Source organism: Ambystoma mexicanum, chromosome 12 (assembly GCF_040938575.1).
Source record: "Ambystoma mexicanum isolate Mex_15411 chromosome 12, UKY_AmexF1_1, whole genome shotgun sequence".
Classification (NCBI taxonomy): domain Eukaryota; kingdom Metazoa; phylum Chordata; class Amphibia; order Caudata; family Ambystomatidae; genus Ambystoma; species Ambystoma mexicanum.
In genome coordinates this window covers 168,782,292-168,795,877 of record NC_090936.1, presented here as the reverse complement: position 1 = coordinate 168,795,877, position 13,586 = coordinate 168,782,292, and the positions used below count along the sequence as shown (strand labels likewise).

General features: G+C 45.7%; 1 protein-coding gene across 2 annotated transcripts in view; it reads right to left on the bottom strand.

Moving 5' to 3' along the window:
- LGR5 (leucine rich repeat containing G protein-coupled receptor 5) overlaps positions 1-13,586 on the bottom strand; it is a 2,032,903-nt gene that overhangs the window by 1,770,430 nt on the left and 248,887 nt on the right. The window lies entirely within an intron of this gene.

Here is a 13,586-nt window from a genome sequence, read left to right as displayed (position 1 = left end):
CCTTGGTTCCACCCAACACAAGAGATAAGTACCAGTATAACACACATGCACATTAAATAACGTTTGTTTTGTACAATTTATGTGTCCTTTTTTCTCTTTCCCTCAGGGGTGACGCCCTGTAACTCACCTAGCCAGGCCCTAATTGGCCAGGGGTTACACCCAGCAGTTCCAGGAGGCTACAGGCAAGGAAACCAATCCTTCACCCAGTACGTTAAGTCTCCCCTTATTTCTCAAGCTTTCCTTGGCACCCTCACATAAACAGCAAAAAATCTATAATTACTTATTTTATTGTTTAAAGTGCGGACCGAGATCAAGCGCAGAGGAGAACCGCACAGGGTGTGTAGCCAGAGTTTGGGTTAGCATCGTTTAACAGTAGTGCAGTATTGTGAGATGTGGGCTGTTCGTCCATTGGAATTAGTCCTTGGTCAGGTGTTGACAAATCCACGTTTTGAGAGATTTGCAAAATTGGAGAATTTCTGAGCCGGTACCGGGATAGAGTGCCACTGAGAGTATTGTTTGCAGGTCCTTTCTTCACTGAAGAGCTGCGATTAAAGTGAGTTGGTCAATTTGCTGTGCAACAAGTGTGTGCCACCAGATATGTGGAGCTTAGCCACCAGGTAAGCTAGTGTGCTACTTGTGATGCTTTGCAATTGATTCATTCAGCCTTGAACAGTATCCTGGCCGTGAGAGTAAGCCAATGGTGTTTGCGCAGGACAGGGGTGATTCGGTCATATTTCTGCACGCCCATAATAAGACGTGCTGTAGCGTGTGGACTGATTTTAGGGGTGCCAATTGAGCAGCTGGGAGCCCCATCAGGAGGGCGTTTCCCCCATTTATGTGCAAGACCACCAGGGCCTTCACTATGGTCCAGAAGTCTTGCAGATTTTGCGACGGGTGATTTCGAGCCAAGCCATTTGGGGCTTCGTGGCTATGTTTTTTCTGGAAAGACAGGTGGTTGTCAATGGTGAAGCCTTAGGATTTTGCTCAATCAGGGAATTGTGGCGTTGGAACCACTTAATGATCTACCTTTTATTATCATTAGGGTATTTATTGAGCGCTGACCTAGCTTGGAGAAGCAACAGAGCATTTTACAGAGGTATATACCATTACATAACGGAGCACTTTACAGAGATGTACAACATTACAGATGCATAACAGAGCGCTGGCTGAACCCAGCGGCTAAGGGTAAGGATAAGCAAACCCTGGTCCCAGTAAGCAAGCTCACCTTTCTTAAGCTGCCTTTGCAAATTTAGGTCCATAGTCCCTCTTCACAGGCCTCATTGTAAGGGTGTGGTGAGGTGAACTCCCATGGGACCCATGTGATGAGCTATATAACAAAAGAGTTTTATGTACAAAAAGTGACAGAATGGGAAGATCAACTAAATCAAGTGAACATTAAAAGTTGTACTGTAATTATGTAAGCTAAATCCCAAACTCCTGGGGTGTCTGAGTCCAGGACCAAGTCCTTCAGATTACTCTCAGTCTCAGTGATTTGTAAATTCCCTGGAACCCTTTGTGGTCTGTCTTTGCCCTAGTGTGTTTCTTGACCTTGTTCAATGATCCCAACATTGTGTGGTTTCGGGGGAAGTAATGGCCTAGAAATTCCTGCCAGGGCAAGCCCTGCCTGGCAACTCTTTCCTTAGGGGTTTCTCCACAATGTTACCGAGGCAAGGCCTGTTGCTTCCCTTCTTGTCCTATGGTTTATTCCCTGTGCTATAAGGTAGGGTGTCTCCCCGATCTGAACTTTTGGGTAGGGTTTCTTACCCTTTGCCTGGATTCACAAATGTTGCACTTTTTTAAGGTGGACTAGTGGTTTTGCAGATGCCACCATCATCTCGTCTTGGCCCCAGCTGAATATTCCCCAACTTCCTTAATTAAGGCTTGCCTCCTGCCAGCCTGTTGGCCTAGGTTCCCAGCAGGCGCTCTGTCCTTGTCATCCCTTGGAACCTAGTCTGGCTTACCGTGTGGCTCAATTTCTCAGCAAAAGAAGGAGAAGCATTAGAAGGAGAGAACCCACACTGTCAAGCCAAATAGACCAGTTGTTAGGGATAATGCATAATAGGAAGCGGCTGTGAAGTTAAAGGGCCTGTGCTCTAAACCTATTTAGTAGAAAGAAAACGCGACAAAGAACAGACATGTAAAAGAGAAAACAAATGGTGATGTTTTACCTTATCTTCCCCATTGTTTGACTAAAAACACTGCTTTTAGTTGTTTAACAATAACAATGTACCGCAGTAAAAAATACGCTTGGAATGTTACCCACTTATCTCACCTAAGTGTGAAAAGAACAAACTTTGCAATATCTAAAGGGAAGCAGGATAGGATTTGTTCAACAATAAAGGATCGTTTTTGGCCCCGCAATCTAGCTTTCGCCATGTGGCTTCTAATGAACTTCCATTCACAAAATCAATCTTTGTAAGCAACTATCAAAGTTTCCGTTACTGTTAGCAACAACGTTTCCCTCACTGCACAAAGCTATCTGTCTTGTTCTTATCTAACAGAATATATTTTCTTTAAGCACCGGACATGTATTTCCAGTTTATTACGAAACATGAAACAAAGGCACACAATCACGGGTGTTTGATTATTTAAGCAATCACATGGTGCATGTGTTTTACTTTCAATGATTAAAGAAACGGAGTAATGCCTCAATTTACTTTTATTCTCGAACATCAGCAAAGTGGCTCCTTCGAGATGGAATTGTAAATCACCAACTTAATTTTAATAGAGGATTTATGATTTCAAAAATATTTTCGACACCATGAACAATTTTGCACATATCACCAGACAAATGTTTCGCATTTCCCAGAAAAGGTGATTTTTACTCTATTCGTTTATTAAGTCAAGTAATATTTACATTTGTTATTTGGTTGTTTACTTTCTGTATGCCATTGTTGTACGGGGCATCTGCAATATTATTGCTGCTTACAATTATTTATTCTCTTGTTTCACAATTACGATTAGTGCTGCATCAAATCTATCTATATTTTTTAGATTAGCCTTCTTGCCCCTAAAGAGGTACCACTAAGAAACAGGAGAAGCTGGTAGGCCCAATACGATTAGGCCAGGTAGGAGCCTCAAGGGAACCCGAGTGAGGGAATATCAGGCAAGGGGGCGGAAGACTCTCAGCCTAGGCGTACCCTAACTGAGGACCAACAAGTAAACAGGAGTAATGCACCAGAACCTCTCCAATAGATAAAAGTCAACGCCCGTAGGGCAACGAGGAAGACGCCTAACCGTTCCCTGCAGATTCCCCTTAGGCCAGTGAACACATCACCTTGAAAGAAATAGGGCTTGTATTAAGAAAGGAGACAGCTTAACGAGTCCCGGAGAAGCTTAGGTATCATAACACCTGAGGTGACAATCAAGGTAAAACCCAGAAAATGAAACTAGGGGGGGGGAGACAAAGATCACGCCTGCCACAGGTGACGCAGTAAGATAAACGTGACTTGAAGTCTGCAGCCATTCAAATCAAGAAGCACGTGAGATGGAGCACCAGTGTAAATACCAGGTAAAAAAGGTGGTTCTGCTATTATTCCCTTGCCCAGGAATAGTGGTTGTTTGGGCACCTACCCAGTTTGTTCCTCTTACACCATTACCATATAGTCATTGTTTATTCACTTGTCTTCTTCCTCTTGAGATTGTCTTTACTGTGTCTTGCAGATTTTCTCCTGGTGGTCACTTGCTGTCTCCACCTCTACCACCGCCGCCCCCTCTGCAAGCTTTTGGATAACGCTTCTTTCACCTCTCTGGTATTTTTGTAAGCAATTGTATATATGTAATGTATAAATGTATAAATGAAATCAGTCCAGGGCATTTTAAATGCAGTAAAATGAATACACACAGCACTGGTTTAAAATGTGCTACATTTAACTATGGACGTTAGATGCATAATGCCAGGCAAAAATAAACGTTCACAATGATATGCAAACTAGTTTAAAGCACTCGAGAAATATGATGTTTAAAAACAAAAGTACTTGTTGAGGCCAGGTGATATTTTGCAAAATATGGAGTAGTTCTGTTGTTTCTTTAGAAAACATACAAAATTACAAATCCATCACAGTGTGCTTTCTTCTCTTCTGTTTGAAGAAATGCATACTTTTTGTATTCGCTTTGGGAATTAGTGCTTCCACATCTATAACCCAGACAAAATGTCCACCTGCCCAATCTCTGCAGTTTCCTCACTGCAGGTGCCTGATTTTTTTCTCCATTTCTGATCTAGCCTAGACTACCTCCCCGAAAACCTCGTTTTTCCGAACCCCTAACTCCGTTCACCTTTCCGTATGTTTTTTTTATTCGTTGATATTACCGAATGGCTTTTTTTGGGGACATTTACCCTAAAAATGAAATGTATTAACACGCATTTGTGCTACAGACAGCATCCCGATGCCTGCAGCCTGCAACTGGATGGGATTCATAACTCATAGTGGCCTTGGTAGACATAATCTGTTATCGTGGTCAAGGGCCTAGACCCACACCATGACAGTTACACCTGAACTCATTTGTTGAATATAGAGGGGGATTCTTCTATGAGGCAGTATGTAAAATCAAATACCTAGTCACTAAAGTAATTAATGATGTAAAGGTTTGGCCTATGATTTCCAGGGCCCTGGCCAGCAAAATTTGTGTAGGCTCCCTAATTTGCATAAATAGCGACATCAGTGGTATCACAGAAGGAGTCTTTAGTACGCAACAGTATCATGGGAAGATCAAATAAACACATGTTGCCATGCATAAGGTAGTGGACAAATACATTGTGACGTTCATTATATGAATTGTAAATATTAACATTGACCTATGTGGCAATATCAGGAGTGAGACATTTTTTTGAACTAGCAGGCAGCTGAATACCTTGTACAGACTTCTAATTTCGGCAGATAAGGCATAGTGTGCTAAAAGTAGCAGGAGCACTCACTTTGGCGATGGCCGGATTTGAGAGCAGTCTGCAATTCAGGAACTTGAACACATTGTTAGGGAGAATTCTCTGTTTAGGCTGCATTTCCTAACCTAGTGAGTCCCCCTACAGCTTTGCTGGATTTCTGGAGTTTGTTTTTTTCTCCTGCCAAGAGTGAGACTCTTTTTCCCACTCTTGGACATGATTTGTGGTCTTCCTTTGACTGTTAATGTGTTTTATGGGCTAGGGGGTCCTTTACTTCATAGGGTCTCATGTGTTTTTACTATGTGTGTTACACAGCACCCTCCGTGCAGTGACACAGGGGTGTCATAGTGACACCCCACCATAGACTCCATACCCTGGGACTGACTACTGTCTCCCAGGGCATGTAAAGTCACCATTGGCTTTACTAGTCCCAAATTATTAACAGAAACCAGTACAAACCATCATATTGTGGACGTACTGGTCGGGGCAATTCAATTGCCCGGGGGTAGGGGGCACGTCTCCGTCCCCCCTGATCGAGTTTTGGCTGGTGGCAGTGGATACTACTTTTTATATTCGACCGCAAATTTATCTCTATGGGATTTTCCCATTGTTCGAGGCTACCAACTTTAATTATTTAATTCTCGTAGCCTCGAACATAGGTTTACTTATTTAATATTAATTCGCCGGTTGGTATTTTTTGCCAGAACTCGATTCTAAAATGGCGTTTGTGTTCTCTTCTGTGACTCCAACCCAAGTCGAGCCCTTTGTTCCACTTTTTGGCAGGCTTCTCCACAGAAGCCTCCAAAAGTGGGGCCACTCTGTCTGGGTACCACAGGGGGTATGTGAGGGGGTTTAGGCACCCTGGACTGAGTTACCTTGGTAACTCAAGTCGCACTCTTGTGTGATTGGCCCAAGTGGTGAGCCGGCTGGCTCACCACTTAGCATGTTTGATTGACAGCTAGGCTGAGTGAATGGGGGTGTGCTGCATAAAAGCAGGGCTTTTGGGACTGGAACTTTAGAAGTCGCCACAGGACCTGAGAATCCAACGAGGGAGAAGCTGAGCCGACCTGCTACGACGACACCACCGGTGGAGCCCTGCGGAACCGACTCACCACTTCCCGACGACAGAGAAGATCTCCCGGCTGGAGAGTCTTCTTCCCCTGACTGGTGGGCACAACCAGTTTACCTTCTTTTTCTCGCATCCCAGGACATCTTGTGGTCGAATTGCCCGTGCCAAGCACCCCGGCAACCGGATAGCCACTTACCACTGGACTGCGAATAAAAGGACTGCTCCTTTTAACTGAGAACTCCGCGGCTGGTTTCTTCCATGGCAGTGCAACAGACTCCTGTCTTCCTCCCCAACGAGATCCTCTCTTCCCCCGGACGGAGCACCGACTTGCATCCGCTGCCAGGAACAACTGCCCCCGCTGGAGTATTCTCACCACTTTAAGGTACCGTGTCCGCCAGGCCTCCCTTTCTAAAGATTGCTACAAGGTAATAATAATCCCTTAACCTTCTGGACTGGGCTGGCCGCCTTGACCATCTAACTGGTCCCTTTCTTTTGGTGTAACTCTTTCTGAACCTTCGAGACTTTTGTGCACGTTTCAACCGTGTGACCTTGGACACATTTCATTCTGATCCTCTTAAAGTGGATCCGGCTTTCTGAACTCTAACTTCACGGTTTGACTCTGCCTTCCTCTCTTGCTGTGTTCTTTTGAAAGTGTTGGGATCTGTTTCAATTTATGCTCTGTCTTTCTCTCCCTTTTAAACCGAATTATTAGAGTGCCATCTGCGTTAAGCGCTCACCGCTGTCTGAAAATAAGTGGGGCTTTACTTAAGACTTGTCTAATATTCTTTTAAGGGAGTGTATATCTTTTAGTGACCGTGTTTTTGAACTGCTTAAAATTAGTGCCTGTGTGTTTTATTAGATGTGGTTTTAAATAAATAATTATATCTCTTTTACAACAAGCTCTGGTCAGTGTTTGCTTGTTTTACTGTGTTCTTTTGACCTATTGTGAATACTCTGTATACTGCCTAACTCTTCTTGAGGGAAGTCTGACTGCTCAGCCACAGCTACCAAGTGAATCTGTGTGGTACAGACTGCTGCCAAGTGGGTTTACTGCCAAACACCTGTAGTCTTAAATCCTTTGCAGTGGTCCCAGAGGGAACTGCACAGGTTTCTGCCTAACACACATCTCTTCCAGATGTAATTGATAGAAATACTGTTTGCATAAGGTCTTTCGAAACTTTGATTTAAAAACACTATCTGTGGAAGACACTGCAAAAACTTGGTGAATGTGTTTTGCTAACTGAAATTAACTATTTTTGCAGAAGTTTCACGATTGTTTTTATTTTTATTGTGTTGCATATTTGGGCATATTGTTCACATTAGCAATATGCTTTTATTTCAGAAGCTACAGATATGGATTATTTTGAATGTCAAAAAAATATAATAGCAATAAAAACTATGTTTATCAAGTGCTGCTCACTACAAAATGAGAAGGTAGTCCCATTAATGTACCCCAGCGCCTTGATTGGAGGGCGTGCGCAGGCCCAAACTGTTTGACGAGTGTAGAATAGCAGAGGATCCTATAGCAGAAAGTTGCAAAGGCAGCTGAGCAAGTTGGGAGACTGTTGCTGAGATGTTATACGTTTAGACCTTCCTATAATTCATATGCCTTCTTTCCTATTCCTGCGGCAACATGTGCTGTAAAATGTGGTGTTTTGACATGGGGATGAGTACGGCTCCTGCACTTCACTCGGTGTGGGAACCTTTGCCCCCATAGAGAAAATCAACAGCTGGCACCCAAGAATATACACACAGTAGGTGTACATATCTTAAAATGAAAGATACACATTCAGTTCACTTGGCCTTTCCACTTAGAAGGCAGTGCACCAGACAAAAAAAGATTATTGGCCTTTCAAAAAAAGTAATCAATAACAGAAAAATAACCTGGTAGGGGAAGTTTTTCATTAAATATGTTGGCCAAGTATAAAGGGTGCTCACCCTTTTAACCCAGCAATATGTAGGGAAAAATTCCTTAGAAAATCAAAATTCCAAACAAGCACATGCTTTGATGATCATTACTAGTGTCTGCACTGAAAACATGACAATCTGGGTGAAATCCTGTTAGCCAACTGCTCGCCTGCTGACCTCAAAAATACCAAAGATTGGTTGCTGCCCCCTCTGTAAAAAGTTACGATGTCCACCCACATGAAGTCTTTACTTGTGCCCTGAAAAGCAGCACATAGCCACAATCAGGGAAAAATAACTGCATGAGTCTCCAGGATTTCAACCTTCCTTGACACATCCTGGGCAAATATGCAAGACTCCCTTGCCCTATCATCATTCCTCAAATACTCAATCTCATATTGCCCGAGCTTTCTGAACCAGGTCTTTTTCTGAGGGGGCTCTAGTTCGCTCCCAAAACTGGGCAAAGCAACTCCTGGCAGCCACAAGTACAACCCTCCCCATCGCCTCCCTCATCTTCCACTCCAAAAAGGGCCAGGAGAGGTGTGGGCTCACTCCAGACACCATCCACCCCCCTAATCCACGACAAAACCTCCCTCCAATAGCGCTGGGATTGGAGGCAATCCGACCACATATGATAGCAATCCTCCTTCACACCCTGACACTTCCAACACCTAGGGTTGACCTCTGGGTACATCTTAGCTAGTTTATCCAGTGAAAGGTGCCACCTGTGCAGCAACTTCAGCGCTTGTATCCTATACTGTAGGGAGTGTGTCAAGTGGGATACCCTCCTGCACATTTACGTCCAGAGCCCCTCCGTAATGTCCAAGCCCACGTCCTTGGCCCATCTATCCCTGGCAGCCATCTGGTCCGTGGGCGCCACCATCATCAGTTCCTGTATATCCTTGCAATGAGCCCCTTGGTTCCCGCATTCCGAATTAGCAGCTGCTCAAACGTTGTCAGTGTTCTGCCCCAGTTCTCTCCACACTGTAAGGAAGGTATGGTATCAAACAGTAAGACAGACACAAGCGATCACAGTTTAAGGGTGTTTATTGAACTTCAATTGGGTTTGAATTGAGAAAGCCCCATCTAATACTAAATCTAAAAATGGGAGCAAGCTACGACCATCAATTAATAATAAGGCAGTCCTAGTCGAGTCTGTCAAAATAAAAGGGCCTATAATAATAAACCTATTCCCAATCCTTACTTCTAAATACAAATAGTGTGAGAAACAATGTTATTCAAAAGTAAAGTGTTCAAGAAATGGTATGTCAGGATATTCAAGCCATTGGCTTCCCTTCCCCACATTTTCAGCACAGGACAAGGCGGCACACTCGAGCTTAGCACACCCTCTGGCTTCTCTAGCACGAGGATGCAGTTCAAAACTCCAACATGAGGGTCTTCTGTGCCAAAATCTTTGTCATTCACAGTCTCTTGTTTCAGAGGGCCTGATGCAACACGAATAACATTAAAGTTCCTTTCTTCTTAGGATTTCATATATACAACTTTCCTCCACTGGGCTCAGACTAAATCTACTTTTTCAAACTTTCTCTACTTCATAAAAATCAAAGACTTTCGACTGTGCGCAGGATTTTGCTTGACCCGTCGCAGGACCACTTTGATTCACAATTATTCGTTCTCTCCTCGATATAATCTTTTTCTCACTTTCACCTTTGCCACTTCTCAGTTGTATACCTTACAGAGACCTTCGATTGAGCACCCATGCGGTGCCAGACCACTCTGTCAAAGACATTATATCTTGCTTTAAAGTTCAGTCACTCATCAGCATTTCAACTTTGCTTGCTTTCCAGCGCTCACTATACAATGTTGCTGCTTGTAACCTTGACTTCAACACAGACCAGTCTTGCATTAATCTCCTCAACTCACGGCTATATTGATTTCACCGACGCTGCTTTGTTCTTGGAGCCAAGGACGGTACCACTGCAGCTGGTGATTCTCCCCGCCTTTATTATTGACAACACAATGCAGGATTCTTCAGCCTGGTTTCCTGGTCTTACGCTGTCTATTCGAGGTTTCAGGAAAGTTACGGTTGCTTGTCGACAAGGTCAAGAGAACTTCCCTCCTTGCGATCCCCTAGTTTTGCCGTCTTTCCTCTCTCGTTTTCCTCTCTTGTTTTGTCGTCTCGAAACTGCTATTGCTTGTGTGCTTTGCCTCGCTCAGAGTGCGCTCTCGTGCTCGGCATTTTATCCTTGTGGGCAAGCTTAATGGTGGTCAGGTGTGTGTGATGGTCAGTAATTGCCTGACCTCGCCTGACTATTGTATTGGGGCACGTCAGGTATACTGCTCAGGTGTTAGTCTGTTTTCTCTCATAGTGGGCGGTCTGTGAGAAAAGGTTTGTGTTGTAAAAAGGGGGGGTAGAATTCCTAAATATCCTACTTGGTAGGATGGGGTAAATGTGTTACAGGGAAGGGGATACTGCATCTCACCATCCGATGTCCCCCTCGCCGAAGATCCTTCACCCAGGTGATCCGCCCGCACTGGTCCACCCCCAGGAACTCGATCCAAAAGCAATGTCTGTGTCCTGGCCACCTCGATGACCGATCCATGGGGACTAGTGAGTGAGACACCTTCTGGTTTCTCACACCAGCTATGGTCCATAAGGACCCCCTTAGGCTATAGGTATCAGAATGGGGAAATCTTCCCTATCAACGGGAACTATTTTAGCCTCTCCAGCATTATGTAGCTGCCCCCTCCCACGTCTGGCCCACCACACAAAGACCTGCCACATACCAACTCTGAAATGGAACCGGTTCTACAAACAAATCTCTCAATGAGGCGGGGGGCCCAGATGCAACTGATGGGAGAGGGCCAAGACATCAACCAGCGAGCGGTGCCACCCTCCTTTGATATAGACCAAAAAACCTTAAATATTGGGTGCCACAAGACCCTACCTGGGATTGCTGTCTGGGGAACCCAGAACCATTACGCCTGCGCAACCGGTGCCAAAAGCACATTTTCCAACTCCACCCATGACTTCCCTGAACCCGGGTCAAAATGGTCAACCATAATGCAGAGCTGCCCGGTCTTATAATATAACTAATAATCTGGAAAACCTACCGTCCCCCTCTGCTCTGGGTGGTGCGAGGGTCCTGTATGCAATTCTGGCCTTGGCCCCCACCCACAAAAACCATAATACAGCCCACTGGGCAGCTTTAAAAAAGCTTGAGGGACCACACCGGCAGCATCTGAAACCGAAAAAATACGTTTCGGGAACATCATTTTCATGCAATTTAGTCTCACCATCCACGCAAGTCCCAACTTGCCCCACCACAATAAATCCAACTGTATCTGTGCCCATTGGGGTGGAAATTGGCCTGGTAGAGTGCGTCTAAATCCTGGGGAATCCAGACTCCCAAGTACCTGAACCCATCCCATTGCACCAAGAATGGAAGCTGCTCCACATACTCCCTGTTTTCCTGACCCCAACCAGAAATGCCACTGATTTCCTGAGATTTATCTTAAACCTGGACATATGACCATACCTGGCCACCCCCGCAAGCAGACGCTGGATGGAGTCCATGGGTGCTGTAATGTAGATTAGTGCATTGTCCGCGAAAAGGCTCAGTTTATATTTGTGGCTTCCAAGCCGCAACCCCTGGACCTCAGCCGCCCAGGGCTCCATAACCATGGCGTAAAGGAGGGGGGAAGAGCATAGCCCTGCCTTGTACCACTCTGAAGGGGGAATCTATCAGACTCTTACCCATTTACTGCCACCCTAGCCCCAAGCGAGGAATACAACTCCATAATCCATCACATCCACTTTCGTCCCATGTCCATCTCCAAGAGAACCTCCCTCATGAAACCCCAACTGACCCGGTCGAAGGCCTTTTCCGTGTCCAGAGAGGGCAATAAGGCCCTTCCCTGGTTAAACTTCTTGGATGCCATTAAATGCAGGGTCTTCTGAAGGTTGTCCACCCCTTGCCTATTTTTCACAAACCCCATCTAGTCCGGGTGGACCAGCTCCGGGAGGTACACCTCCAGCCTAGATGCCTGGATTCACGCAAAGAGCTTTAGAAGTGAAATCGGCCTACAGGCCGAACACTGCATGGGGTTACTCCCTGGTTTTGGTATGATGGCTATAAGGGCTTCTAGAAAAGTGGGTGGGATGTCATCTGCATTACAGATCACATTATAAACTTTAGCCAATCGACCCGCCAACAGTGTCTCCACTGTTTATAGAAATCCACTGTATAGCCATCCTCCGCCGGGACCTTCCCAACCTTTAAATGCCTTATTGCCTGGGACACCTCTTCCGCCATGATGTCAGATTACAATGTGGTTCTTTTCCGACTTGGTCAGCCTAGGGAGGGAGAGCCTGTGCAAGTAATCACTGATTCTGGATGTGTGGCATATGGGGCCGCGGGCATAAAACTTTTCATTATACGTTGCGAATAAGCTGCAAAGCTGCACCTCCACCGTGGGCGACCCCTCTGCGTGGCCTCCAGACACCACCTTATTGCAACCATTGCATGGTTCGACCAAGCAATGGCCTCGACTGCAGGCTCAGAGGCAGTATGACCCTGTTCCTGGGGCACAAGCAACAGATCCATCCTTGTATACGTGCCATGTGGTGGGGGAGAACAGGGTATAAACCTGGCTTGTGCAAACCACCCCCCTCCAGGCATCAGCTCAAAAGTAATCCTGTAAGGTGCTTGCAATGGCTCTGTTTTCAGCATTGGGGGCCCTGCTAGGACCCTCCCTTGTAGGCCACCAGTCAACCCCAGGGTCTGCAATCATGTTAAAATCCCCATCCAGTAGCATCTTACCCTCTCCACACCGTTCCAGCAACTCAAACACCTTTATGGCAAACCACACCTGCTTGTCGTTAGGCACATATAGGGTCACCAACATGAATCCTCGCCCATCTAACTTTCCTTTGATCTGCCCCCAAGACTTCTCTTTGCCTGCACCTCCGCCATCCAGAAGTGTTGCACCAGAATACCTGGTCCACCCCCTACTCTTCATCCCTCGTTCCTCGCCCGCCTATAGTGGATCTCCTGAAGCAGAAGGACTGACAGGCGGGCCTTGTGGACCATGTTGCCTAATAGGGATCTCTTATGTGGGGAGTTCAGGCCTTTAGCATTGACAGTAGACACTTTAACCTCAACCATCGTCCCTGTGCATGTGGCTCTCCAGTAACCTCTCTGCACAAGAACTGTGAACACAGTTACTACAGCATAAGAACAAAAGTGTCACCCCCTTCCCCTACTCCCCTCCTTCCCCCACCTCTGCTCCCTCCACCATTCCATTCAAAATCCATTGAACTCCTGGAACATCATTATTCATTTTTAGACGCCTATAATGGCCTAGGTCCCTAGGACAGCAGGGAGCCCCTCCCGGTACACAATGAACAGCACATGTGTACTAGCAAACCAACAATGCAAGCAGCCACGTAGCTTTCTGTACCCGCCCCCCTCATGGAGCTCACAAACATTATCTAGTAATTCTCGGCTGGGAGGCAACTTTCTTTCTGGACCTTCTGGAGACCGTCTTTTTTCCGAGCTCCTGTTTGGACACAAGCACTCTTGAACCATTCCCTCAGATGACGTTGCCCCTCCTAGTCCTGAGATGCACTCTCCTTCTGTAAGATCTGGAGCAACTGCTCTGCCTCTTCTCCCTGCTTTATCTCGTACTTCTCCCCCTTGTACTCCTTCTGCCTGGAGCCACCCCATGAGAGACCTAAACTTCCTCCGTTGATCGAGGGTAAACATGGAG